This window comes from Felis catus, chromosome C1 (assembly GCF_018350175.1).
Source record: "Felis catus isolate Fca126 chromosome C1, F.catus_Fca126_mat1.0, whole genome shotgun sequence".
Taxonomy (NCBI): domain Eukaryota; kingdom Metazoa; phylum Chordata; class Mammalia; order Carnivora; family Felidae; genus Felis; species Felis catus.
The window spans coordinates 166,139,565-166,153,546 of record NC_058375.1 but is presented as its reverse complement, the minus strand read 5'-3'; the positions used below and the strand labels follow the sequence as shown (position 1 = coordinate 166,153,546).

Sequence of the window (13,982 nt, the reverse complement as noted above, 5' to 3'; positions counted from 1 at the left end):
AAAGATACGCCAAATTCCTAACCCCCCCCCATACCTCAGAATGTGACCTCATTCAGAAATAAAATTGTTGCAATGTAAGTAGTTAAGACGAGGTCATACTGGAGTAGGATTAGCTCTTAATCCATCATGACCAGTGTCCTTATTCAAAGAGGAGACACACAAACACAGAGAAGGCCATGGGAAGAAGGTAAGCAGAGACTGAGTTATGCCACAGCAAGTCAAGGAACGCCTGGGGTCACCAGAAGGTAGAGGAGACAAGGAGAGACACATCTTGATTTTGGACTTCTAGCATCTAGCACTGAGAAAGTACATTTCTATTATTTTTTTTTTAATTTTTTTTCAACGTCTTTTATTTATTTTCAACGTTTTTTTTTTTTTTTTTTTGGGACAGAGAGAGACAGAGCATGAACGGGGGAGGGGCAGACAGAGAGGGAGACACAGAATCGGAAACAGGCTCCAGGCTCTGAGCCATCAGCCCAGAGCCCGACGCGGGGCTCGAACTCACGGATCGCGAGATCGTGACCTGGCTGAAGTCGGACGCTTAACCGACTGCGCCACCCAGGCGCCCCCATTTCTATTATTTTAAGCCACCCAGTCCCTGGTGCTTTATTATGGCAGGGCTAGGAAACTAATATACCCACCACCACTATTAACTGCTCTCTGACCCATCAATCACTTTCCTTGTCCTTACAGTTCTCAATGGTATCTAAAACGGCAAATGACTGTCTTTTATTTTTCAGTTACTTTTACTGACTGCCTTCCTTCATTAGAACATTAGCCTCATGAGCAAAGAGGCCTTTTCTGACTTCAAAGCAGAGCCTGGCACACAGTAGGTGATCAAGAAATATTCTGTTAAATAAATTGATGACCTTGAGAAAGATGACAGGATTAAAGAATGCCAAATGATCATTCACCTCCCACACTCTCAGCAAGTATAAACTGGCCCTAAAAAAGAAGCTCCTGTTTTACTTGGGAGGACAAAATCCGCAAGGCGCGGCCAAAGGGAAGACCCATGGTGGAACAGGAACGAGAAGGGGCCTCTGAGTTGCAGGGGACAGTGACTGCTGTGGGGTTTCAGGAATGAGAAGGTAAGAGGGGGCAAGAAGGAAGTGATGGGAGAGAGAGACCTGCGTGTGGCAAGGGCAAGAGCCGGTGATGGAAGCTGAGAAGAGACAAAATGCCACTGGGTGGGGAGAGGGAAGGGCAGCATCCTTGCAACAGCCAGAGATGGGCTGACCTAGGGGACTGAGGGCTGCTTTACCCCAAGTTGGTTAGAAATCAGGATTTTCTACTTACTTAACAAACTAATTTTCAAAGAACCATAATAATGATAATTAAAAAGGATTGTAACAATTTTTAGAAGAAGTATTTTGCAACATGATTCCTACGATCATCACCAAAGTTTTCCTTTCCTTTAGTATAACTCGTAACTATTCACATCATTGCTTATTAAATTCATATCAGCATATTATTGTTCCTCCCAAAGCTATGACCCACTAACTATTCAGTTGCTACCTTGGCTTTCTCCGTCTTACTAATCTCTACCTTAATATTCAGCATCCCTTTGTGGGCTCTAAGATGGCAAAGGCATGATGAAACAATCCCCCTAAAGAAAGCATGTGTTTAACAGTAGAGCACCGGAAAAGGTTTTAGAAGTTATAAAAATATTCCGAGGAATGGATATTTCAAGGTATGAAGGGGAGAGTCTTATCCATACAACAAGGAGGGTGGAAGAGACCAGTGATTCTTAGAACGAGCTCCCAAAACCAAGGGCACTTTAAAAAACGTATATTCTGGGGGCGCCTGGGTGGCTCAGTCAGTTAAGCGTCCGACTTCGGCTCGGGTCATGATCTCGTGGTCCGTGAGTTCGAGCCTGCATCGGGCTCTGGCTGACAGCTCAGAGCCTGGAGCCTGTTTCAGATTCTGTGTCTCCCTCTCTCTGACCCTCCCCCATTCATGCTGTCTCTCTCTGTCTCAGAAATAAACGTTAAAAAAATTTTTTTTAAATAAAAAACGCATATTCTGGGGCGCCTGGGTGGCTCGATCGGTTGAGCGTCCGACTCTTGGTTTTGGCTCAGGTCATGATCTCACAGTTCGTGGGTTCAAGTCCTGCATCAGACTCCATGCTGACAGTGCTGAGTCTGCGTGAGATTCTCTCTCTCCCTCTGTCTGCCCCTCCCCCCTTTTTCCCTTTCTCTCAAATAAACTTAAAAAAATAAAAATGCATATTCCTAGACACCATTTCACACCTCAGGAAAAATGGCTGCGACCCGTACATAACATTTTTCTCTGTACTACCACTGTAAATCACCTCTGAGGGAGTCAGAGTAGCAATTAATACCACCTCCATGTCTGCATTCTTGCAGCCTCAGGTTTCTGCCACCATCTCCTTCAATGTCTCCTCTCTCTAAACTCTCATCTGCACCCTGTTCCTAATCAGCGTTCCTTGGGTCTCCCTCCCAGTGAGAACAGTTAGCTGGGAGCCCAGTGGCAAGACCAGGGACACCAAGCAAACCGATGCATGACAACTCTGTCCCAAAGGGCAACCATTTGTAATTTCCCTCCTCTTTGGACTGTAGCCTGTCAGAGTAGTAGTAAGGGTGAGTATTCGTGGCAACTACCATGTTCAGTCCAGAATGGGCCCCACATTTCCAAAGCAATGCTATTGGTTACAACTACTCAACATTCTTGATCAGTACAACTGATCCTCAAGACTTTATTGAAATATAATGGACAGACGATATACTATTCATTTTAAGTGTACATCATATGATCTGACATTTTTATACATTATGAAATGACCCCACTTATTAGTCTAGTTACCTTCTGTCACCATACAAAGCCGTTACAATATTAGTAACTATATTCCCTATGCTGTACATTGCATCCCCATGACTGAAATATCTTATAACTGAAGTTTGCACCTCTTAAAGAAATATTAAAATTAACTTGGTTTGAATAGATAATATGTTCATATGCTTAAAAATTCAAAAGTAAGGGATATACTAAATAAGTGTCCTAAGTAAGTGTCCTTCCATCCCCACCCAACCGTCCAATTTTCTTCCCCAGAGTCAATCACTGTTAGCAATTCCTTGTGTCATCTTCCAGAGACAGTCTTTTTCAAAAAAAAAAAAAAAAATTTGTAACATTTATTCATTTTTGAGAGACAGAGTGCAAGCAGGGAAGGGGCAGGGAGAGGGAGACACAGAATCCGAAGCAGGCTCCAGGCTCTGAGCTGTCAGCACAGAGACCGACGTGGGGCTTGAACTCACAAGCTGTGAGATCAGGACCTGAGCCAAAGTCAAAGTTGACTTAATCAACTGAGTCACCCCGGTGCCCTAGACATAGTCTTTACACATAAACACATATTTATAAACTCATATTTAATACCAATGGCCATATACCACTCTGTACCTTGATTTGTTCCCTTATTATATCTTAGAGATCATTCCATATCAGCAAATATAAAATAATCTCACTCTTTTTAACAGCTACCTAGTTTTGTTTCTGCTCATAATTTTTTAACCAATCCCATATGAATAGATATTTAGCTTTCCCTAAGTCTTTTGCCATTACAGACAATGTTGCAATGGACATCTTCGTGCAAATTTGTTTCGGATGTACAAGTAGAACTATAGAAAAATTTCTTAGTCAGTCAGAGAAAGACAAATATCATATGACTTCACTCCTATGAGGACTTTAAGACACAGAACAGATGAACACAAGGGAAGGGAAGCAAAAATAATATAAAAACAGGGAGGAGGACAAAACATAAAAGACTCTTAAATATGAAGAACAAACAGAGGGTTACTGGAGGGGTTGTGGGAGGGGGGATGGGCTAAATGGGTAGGGGCATTAAGGAATCTACTCCCGAAATCATTGTTGCACTATATGCTAACTTGGATGTAAATTTAAAAAAAAAAATAAAAGGGGCGCCTGGGTGGCGCAGTCGGTTAAGCGTCCGACTTCAGCCAGGTCACGATCTCGCGGTCCGTGAATTCGAGCCCCGCGTCAGGCTCTGGGCTGATGGCTTGGAGCCTGGAGCCTGTTTCCGATTCTGTGTCTCCCTCTCTCTCTGCCCCTCCCCCGTTCATGCTCTGTCTCTCTCTGTCCCAAAAATAAATAAACGTTGAAAAAAAAAACATTTAAAAAAAAAATTTTAAAAAAATAAAAATAAAAAAATAAATGCTTAAAAAATACAAATAAATTAAAAATATAAAATAAAAAAAGAACAAAAAAAAATTTCTTAGATTTTCCAGGATGAGAAGTAGGTGAGTTTTTAATTTTGGTATCCATAGATGCTGTACCATTTTGTACCCCTATCAATAGTATATGAGCCTTTCAGCTTCCCTAAAGCCTTGCCACCATAAGCGATTAATAAACATCAAAGATCTTTGCCAACTTAATAGGTTAAATAGTTTAAAATTGCATTTCTCTTATCATGAGTTAATTTCATCTTTTTAAGCACCATTTGTAATTCCTTTTCTGTGAACTATTTGTTTGTTCCTTTGCCCCCTCTTTCCTGTTAGATTAACAGTTATTTTTCTTGTTGAGCTATAGGAGCTCTTTGGATATTGAGGAATTAAGCCTTGTCTGTGACATGATACAGTTTCTTTCTCGTGTGGCCATGTTTATCTTCTCTCTGTACAGATAATATTGTTCCTTAAATGGAATTTAATTTATCACCACTTATCTTACTTATTCTGCATTCTTCAAGATAGTTCGAAGTTGATTTGTTAAGTGTAGAGGCAGATATCTTCCCTTGTATCTGATTTCCATCAGCTGGGACTGAAATGAGACTATAAGACAAGCTGGGATAGAATACCCATGTCCTTCCCTCCCTGACCTTCCTCCTCCATCACCCTGAGCTCCTTCAGACCTTGCTTGCTGCTCTCTCACTTTCTTCACCGAGTTTCACGTGAACCCTACATTTGCTTGGCCTACCTTGGAGCTCACACTCTTTTTATAGTTCTTGCTTCCATTTGAAGTTTACTGAGATCAAAAAGAATTTCATTAATGTCTTTTCATAATCAACATGCCATTCAAACTGTGCTGCTTTTTCTATTCTAGGAAAATTATACAACAAAAACTGCTCAGATTGTTGCCTGATGGGGTGCGAATATGCAAAAGATTGTCTAGCTGCTACAGATAAACAGAAAGCAAAAATGTTATCTTAATTTAAAATAAAAAAAATCAGACTTCATCTCCAGAAATGACATGAAACAATTTTTTTTTAATTTTTAGTGTTCCTTTAGATACTTTATTCTTGAAACTTTAGTCATTGATGATAGTTTGTTACTTATAGCAACATTGTACAATATACAAAAAATCAAAGTAGTTTGTTCAAATTAGGATAAAACTTAGGTACTGTATAGGAGATGTAAAATAAACCTATGGCTAAAAATTGAGGCCAGGTTTATTTTAGGTTTGACTTTTGAAAAAAAAAAAAAGGTTCTAAAAATACACTGCTGTTGTTCTCCCTTCTAATTCCACACTCTTTTCAAAAGGTGGGTAGGTCTGTCTCAAGATCTATGGTGAGAACTGCCTCGATATGATGCAAGATCAAAAAGTAGAAGTTAATGTTCTATTCCTGATTCCATTCCCTCCACACGTTGATTGTCTCTTATATTAGCATATGGAAAGAGAATGACAAAGGAAAAGAGATAGAAAAGTACACAGCACTGGATAATTTAAATTTTCTCTCTCCTTTCCTGTCCATGGAGTTAAAAGACAAAGCTATGAGTATCAAAATAGCAAACAGCCAAAATTTTTGAATAATGATATTTGTAGTGTTCATTCTTCTCATCATACCCTCAGAACAAAGTCTTTTTTCTAAACCCACCCCCCCAAAATTAAAAATGGATATATGTATGATTTCACTTTCTATACCAGACATTCAAGAAGGAGAATGATGCAAAAGAGGATTAAAATTCCACTGGAGAGGTTGCTATCGGTTCATTTTCTCATTCATTTACCCATAATTTAGGGAAAAGCATTATTTCCTGTTATCCCCAACAGAAGCAAATTCTTTGGCACATTATCTTCTAGCTATATTTGTACATGGGGCTTGCACCTCACTGGGCAAATCTCTAAGCCTCAGATTATCCACCTGGAAAACAGGAGAGGCTGGAAAAGAAGATGTTTTTTGTTTGTTTTAAGATTTATTTATTTTTGAGAGAGAGCACAAACAGGGAAGGGGAAGAGAGGGGGACGGAAGACCTGAAGCAGGCTCTGTGCTGACAGCAGTGAGCCCATTTCAGGGCTTGAACTCACAAACTGTGAGATCATGACGTGAGCCAAAGTTGAACGCTCAACCACCTGAGCCACCCAGGTGCCCCCGGAGTAGAAGATCTCTTAAACCTCTTTCAGCTCTAACATCTTATGAATCAATATGAAGGTCATTCAAGCAGCAACACATCAAGCAAAGATAAGTATTTCTAGTGCCTGAGTATTTTCTTCATATATTTTATAAATTCATATATAGGTTTTCTTGAGTAGAGAAAAATATAATCCATCGTCTCTAAAGCAGAAGATAATTCTTGGTGTATTAATCATGAATTTTTTGCACCCAGCGTCAACACTGGTGAAACACATTCAAAGTACAATCTGCCAGTATCTTATTTAAAGGTACTTATTTAGGGGCGCCTGGGTGGCTCAGTCAGTTGAGCGTCCGACTTCGGCTTGGGTCGTGATCTCGCGGTCTGTGGGTTTGAGCCCCGTGTCGGGCTTTGTGCTGACAGCTCAGAGCCTGGAGCCTGCTTCGGATTCTGTGTCTCCCTCTCTCTCTGCCCCTCTCCTGCTCATGCTCTGTCCCTCTGTCTCTCTCTCTCTCTCTCTCTGTCAAAAATAAATATAAACATTAAAAAAAAAATTTAAGGTACTTATTTAAACTTACTTTTATGTAAACTTGTTTACATATTTACTTATTTAAACTTATTTGAAGTTTAAGAACTTAGTCACCTACTTAACACTCTCTCTAACCCAATTTTCCCTTAGATAGTCCTGGATATTCAGCTACTTGGCTTGGCCTCCTCTCTAGCTCTGCTGTTTGACAGCTTACTGCAGATTTGGAGACACTGGCCTTGTTAGATGGAATACCATCACAAAGGGTAGGTTTTACTTTCATAAACTGCCAAAGCAGTAGCAGAAAGAGTCATCGGATTGTTCTGCTTTCTTTAGTTAATGTAATCCTTACAGTTTACAGATATTTAACATTTACATTATAATTTATTCTAGTATAAAAACTATACTAAGGGGCACCTGGCTGGCTCAGTCGAAAGAGCATGTGACTCTTGATCTCAGGGTCATGAGTTCAAGCCCCAGGTTGGGGTTAGAGATTACTAAGAAACAGAGATAAACTTTCAAAAAAAAAAAAAAGGACTGATTTTAAAAACTACACTACTGTACCAAGTAAGTGAACATAACCTCAAAGAGAAAGGGTTCATATAACTCAACAGGAACATCATCTTGAGACCACCATGATTCAGTATATTCAATTCCCTATAATACTATGTTGGATCTTTTAATAGACATTCATATTTGTCTATTTTCTATTTTTCCCTTTAAAAACCAATTCAGCACTAGGACACACTCCATTCGTTACAAATCTGACTTCACTCACCCAGCTCTCCCTTTCCTGATCCCTTTCTCCTATTTGACAACATTTAAGTGTCCATGACAAAAGGACTTACCATGAGTTTAAAACCTTCTGCTTTAAAAAGCCGATAAAACAGAAGTACATTTAAAGTAACTGTTCTTTGCAGGCACTGCATTTTTTTTCCCCATAGCACTCTCAATTCAAGGAGGTCTAAACATAAATCTGGAAAAAGTTTAAGGAACAAAAGAAAAAATAGATACTTCATGCAAATTCTAAAACCAAAGCCAGATCCACCCCACACACATGCATACATATTCAATAGTGACTTGTTTTTGGTAGATTCTGTTTTGGGTAGGTCCCTGAGGGCAGAAAGGTTTATGACCCAACACCTAATATGGTGTCTGGTACATAGTAGGTGTTCAGTAAAGGCTACGTGAATGAAGAAGAAAGGCACTTGATGGCCCATGTCACCTTCACATAAGACCCACAGACTCCGGTCACTTCTCTGTGAAAGTGATCAGCTCAGGGTTTGGTAACTGAATGGATGGATGCAAAACTGCCTCCAAAGTTCTTGGAAACTCAGAACCATGCCAGAAACCATGCCAATTTCACTAACTGAGATGTGTATCGTGTCAGTTATCCCTAAAATTAATTTTAGCTCATTGTTTTGACCAAAGCTACTAAGTCCACCCTGGTTTTCAAATCATTAAATATTTGTATCTATTGAGGGGATGTGGGGAAGGTGTAGCTGAAGCAAGGAATGTGACTAATCATTCACATGAGAGAGTAAAGAGAGAGTCCTTTACTCTCTTAGGAGCTTTTAGATAATTTCTGACTATAATGGTAAGCAACAACCTTTTTCCTTTGGAAGGTCTATCTTTTCCTTTTTCTTTTTTTCTTTAAGATACTGCCACATTTCCATTCAACTGCTGTTGGAACCACCAGCAAGATGTCAAGATGTTCTCCAAATCACTATGCCAAGGAAAGGCAATTGAGGACTAGATTGCCTTGGAGAAAACTATACAGCCACTAATCATTGTATCAGCTGGTGCGAAATCAGTGAGAAAATAACATTAGAGAGGATGAGAAGACATCAAGAAATATATGTAAAATCAGAAAAGGAATTTTAAAATATGATGAGAAAATGCTGAATACCTATCATAATATTTACAAATTAAAATGCCAGCTATGGGGCGCCTGGGTGGCTCAATCGGTTGGGCGTCCGACTTTGGCTCAGGTCATGATCTTGCGGTCCATGAGTTCAAGCCCCGCGTCGGGCTCTGTGCTGACAGCTCAGAGCCTGGAGCCTATTTCAGATTCTGTGCCTCCCTCTCTCTGACCCTCCCCTGTTCATGCTCTGTCTCTCTCTGTCTCAAAACATTAAAAAACATTAATAAAAAATTTTAAAAAATTAAAGAAAAAAGAAAAAATGCCAGCTAAAATAGTATTCAATCAAAGTGACCCTATATATTATCCCAGAATAGCCCTAGAAATAAAAAGCCTTATCCTGTCCCCACAGGAGGGCACAAGCAACTCTTTATTATAATGAAGAGAACCTAAAAGATTGAAACCCTTTATCTTTTTCAATGGAGTATATATCAGAGAATATAAACGCATGCGCCATTACTTTCCAACATTAGATGGCAAATAGCATGAAAGCAAACATTAGCCCTAAAGACTCTAGTCCCTCAATCACATCTTGTTCCCTGCACCCATGGGAAGTGGCCATTAGTATCTTCATTTTAGATGTGCCATAACTGAATATCAGAGGGGTTTTCCCCCCAAATTACATACAACTAGTAAACTGTCCGGAAAGATTTGATTTCAACCCTTGTGGTTGTGATGCCAGTACACCCTCAATTCCATGAACCCTACTCACTGCCAATGCCAAAACATCTTCTTCACACCTTAAACCATTAATCCTTAACCTCCTTTACACAAGTAAATAAAAAATTACACAGATGAATTTTATGTACTCTTCCCTCTCAGATAATCTTTCACATGCAACAGATACATCATTAGAAAATCGCATTCTTCACTGTGAGTGTCCTAACTGCCCACCAGCTCCATGCTCACATTTTCAAACATGAGCTTGAATATCTATTACCCCACACTTGACACGTCTAAATCCTATTAAAATCTCCTACCACAACTTCTCTATTTCTTTTAATTATAGTGAAACATCTTTGACTCCTTCCTCCTCTTCTTATTTAGGATCTTAAGTCTTGGATTCTCCTCCCAGTGTCTTTTCAAATCCATTCTTTCCTTTTAGTTCTCGCCAAGTGGAGAACTGTCATCTCAATCAGCCAGGTATTCCTAGCCAGTATCCTGCCTGAATCTCTCCCCCTCGCACCCCCACCTCCCAATCTATCAGTTTTCCAGACTTTTTAATAAACTCTTTGAGTGGTTCACTGTTGGAAAATTTCCCATGGCTGTTTCCACTTGTGTTCATTTCCTCTGTCCAAGATGGCTGAAGTTCCTCTTCTCAGCAAGGCCACTTCCTGCTCATCTTCCCTGTAAGCCTCTGCTGTGAACTCTATGCAATACATGCCTATGCACAGGGACTGCTTCCTTGTCCCTCAGCTGACATCTTGTGGGTCTTTTAGTACAGTAGCCTGTTCTGCCTTGTGTTAACTCTATATTGTCCTTATTTTCTTTTTCCTTAGAATTTTAAGTTATTACTGATCTATGCATGACCCCCCCTTTTTTTTTTTAATATAATGATCACTTAAGAACTTACCACCAACTCTAACTACTAGATCATTACCAATAACTTATATCCATCTGTGTGTTCCTCTTCATGACATCTGCCTGGTCCTCCCAGAAGACAACTGCTATCCTAGGTTTTAAGTTTATCATTCTCTTGCTTTAAAACAAACAAACTAAGTAACTAACATGCATTTCAACACATACACATATATAAATGCTTGTTTGTATTTGATGATTTGTGTTTGCTTATTTCCCCGGCTTGTGTAAATTAGTATAACAATTTTGGGAAATAATTTGGCAATGTCTAGTAAGTTGAACTCACACATCCTACAAATCAACAATTCTGTACAGTGGTATTTACCCAAAAGAAACACTTGCACTGTGCCCCAGGAAACATGAATGATCAGAGAAGCACACCTAGCAATTTTTTTTTTAAGTAGAAACAAAAAAAGGCCATTGGCAGAACAGGGAAACATATTACTATAGACACATAATGGAATAATGTGCAGCAATGAAAGTGAATGAACTACAGCTGTATTCAACATGGATGAATCTTGGTGACAATATGTTCAATGGAAAAAAATTACCAGAAGTCAATGGGTAGTATGAGACCTTTTTTGGAAGATTAAAAACAAAATAAAAAAAAAAAAGTATTATAATTATTACTTAACCTTTGCAGTTAAAAAAAAAAAAAATCTTTCTTTTGAGAATTCATGACTTATCTGCCCAAACTAGTCTACAAATTCTTTAAGGCAGAGTCATCTTTATTTCTCATGTGTATTTCCCACGGTGCCTACACCAATGTCTTGAATGGGTAGATGCTCAATAAGTTATTATCCATTGAATGATTACTGAATGCTACCTAAACAAGACATTTTAATGAAATTTAAATCTTCTCCCTCATCCAGTAGATTCATGAATAAAGTCACATAAAACTTTTACCTACTTATGCATTAACCTAATTCTATTTCTGCAATGGTACTACAGATCTCCAACCACACATATTTCATCTTAGAAGGACTTCACCTTTCTTCTTGGAGTAAGGTAACATAAGGTAAAGCAATACAAGGACAAGAAAACTTATGAGATCCTGCAAAAGTTCGGCAGAATCACAGGACACTATACCAAGAGACATCTGATGAACCACCATGATTTGAAACTGAGACGTCCCAAGAGGAATCCAGCCACTGAATGTACAATTGAGTCAATCAACATCAAAGCTGAAAATATGGGCAAAAACTGGATTTTTAGGTTTTCTAAAAGCAAAGATTTTCATTAGAAAATATTTTGTTTCCACTCTGAGGGGGAAAAAAAATTACTTCTTAGGGGGAACACAGGAAATCCCGGGGTAAAAGAATAACCGGAATACGATTCCACCAATCAGGGCCTTCCTTCTAACTCAACGAGGACTATGCAGAGTCTCCATAGGTGATTAGAGGGGAGCTACACTGCAGCTTCCCTCCGACCTTGGGAACTCTGCTCACTCTGAGTTACTGCGAGGTCTCCCGTTTCATTTATTATTAGTCTTTGTATCTGCAATGCTGTAGCTTTGGTGAGGACTATCAACACTGTGAGCCTGCAGTACCCAAAACTGTAGAAATGCTTCCAAAAAACAAATGGGAGGGGAGGAGGGAGGAAAAATCACAACCAAGAGAAAAACAAAGTTAATGACATGAAGACGGGATGTTTTTAAATTTCACCTTTGAAGAAAGACTGCATTTATTAATCAGCTCTGTGATCTACAACTAGCCGCTGGCAGGCAATTTATTTTTTAATTAAGAAAAGATGTCCAAGAAAAAATGATTTTGTTGTTTAGGCAAAACAAAACAAGACAAAACAAAAGTGAATATAACAATTTGCCAAAACTAGTCCAGCGATTTAAAAAAAGGAAATTCATATGGAGGAAACAACCTATAGGACTTTGCGCCTTGGAGAAAGAAATAATCTGGCAACCCAGTGGGTTCACTTAGTTTCGTGTCATTTGCTTCATGTCCATTATGTAATGCTTTCCCCAGCTTTAGGTCTCTATGTTTAAGCTACCGTTCAGGTATATCACAGAATTGCCACAAAATCAGGATCTGGTCATAACTTTCAAAGCCATCTTCAAAGGTGTCACGCAAATGTGTCTACAACAGTAGAGGCTTTTTGAAAAATCTGCTGGTGTCATTACTTCTTCCCGGCTTCCTCCCCAGGTCTCCCTACCCCTCCTCCCCCAGCATCCCCGGCGACACGATCTGCGGGCAGCTCCCGGCTCGATGCAGGGGAAGCACGTCTTAACTGCAATGCAAACGTTGTCCCGGTCTGAACCAGGGAAGGCAGACTCGGCCCTGGCTGGAGGTGTGGACCAAGGCTGCAGGGAAGGCTGCAGGGGAGCCAGCAGCGGGTGGACAGGGGTGCCCCGCGAGGGCAGTCCGCAGTGCACGCGCACAATAAAACCCAATGCACAACTTCCCCAGCCGCTCCTCTCGGCTGCCCGGATTCGCTGGGAGGTGCGGCGTAGGCGTTAGCTGGAGCAGGCGCGGGCGCCGGCGCTCTCACCGCGCGGGTTCGGTTCTCCGCTGACAATTACATCAGTCCTTCTCCCGGCCCCAGCTTCAATCCCCGGCAGCCGAGGGGGAGCGGGGGCGCGGGGCAGCGCGGAGGAATGCGGGAGTGAGAGCCCGGCGGCCGGAATTCCCCAACCACGAGGGGGAAGGGAGGGCGGCGAACGGGGACCTTGACCCAGACACCCCCTCCCACCTTGGTCGTAGGGCCGGACAGGCATCGCCGCCCCCGCCGCCCGGGCCCACCGGCCGGCCGGGGAAACCCCCAGGGGGCGACGACGCCTCGAGGGCCCAAAGCCCGGGTGCCCAGCCGCGCGTCCCTCCGAGTCCTCGGCCCTCCGGACGCGCACAATGCCCCCGGGCCGCGGTGCGGGCACCGCTGTGGCGGCTCCCGGGGTCCCCCTGCGCCAGGACACCTACCTGGAGGGCAAGCAGCGGCGCCGCCGAGTCTGCGGCGGCGGCGGCGGCGGGAGGCGGCTCCGGCGGGCGGGCGGGCGGACGAGCGCGCGGGCTGGCCGGGGAGCGGAGGCGCGGGCGCCGCCTGCGCGGAGCCGCGGACTCCAGCACCTACAGCGGCGGTGGCGGCGGTGCTGCGCCTCCAGTGGTCCGCCGCGCCGCAGCCCCTCCTCTCCCACGGGCGGGGCGCGCTGGCGGGGCGGCGCTCCCGGCTCCCCGCCCCCGGCTCCCGCTAGCCGCCCAGGCCGGAGCGGCCCCGGGGGCGGCGGGCTCTCTCGCTGCGCGCCCGCCCCGCCGGCCCCCTTCTCCGCGCCGCCCGCTGAGCTCCGGGCCGGGCTCGCCGAGCTTCCGACGCGCGGGATCCCACTGTCTGGCCTCACCCCCGGCCCGGCCCCCTGGGGACCCCTGGGGTCCAGAGATAACCGCCGCGGAGAACCTGGCCGGGAATCTCCGGGCCTGAGAGCCACAGAAGCGCCCCCGCCTGCCCAGGCCAGCGGAGGCGGGCCGGCCGCGGTTCTCTAGGGCTGACCCCGAAGGGCCCCGGCGCTGGGGGCCTGGAGCGCAGCCGCTCCGAGCTCCTGGGGAGAGCCGATCAGAAGGAGACAGCAGCCCGGCGGCCTCCCCGGAGGCGCTGTCCAGCCTGGGTCTCCGGCGGACGTTCGGGCTGGTCAATAAAC

At 43.1% G+C, this 13,982-nt stretch overlaps 1 protein-coding gene across 18 annotated transcripts in view; it reads right to left on the bottom strand.

The window, feature by feature from the left end:
* OSBPL6 (oxysterol binding protein like 6) overlaps positions 1-13,408 on the bottom strand; it is a 214,517-nt gene extending 201,109 nt beyond the window's left edge. For 17 of the 18 annotated variants that reach the window (XM_023259488.2, XM_023259490.2, XM_023259489.2 and 14 more), the window contains exon 1: positions 13,270-13,408. The gene's annotated coding sequence lies outside the window, so the exon portion shown is untranslated. The remainder of the gene's footprint in view (positions 1-13,269) is intronic. The other variant, XM_023259491.2, reaches the window with a different exon arrangement.
* Positions 13,409-13,982: the final 574 nt, after the last annotated feature.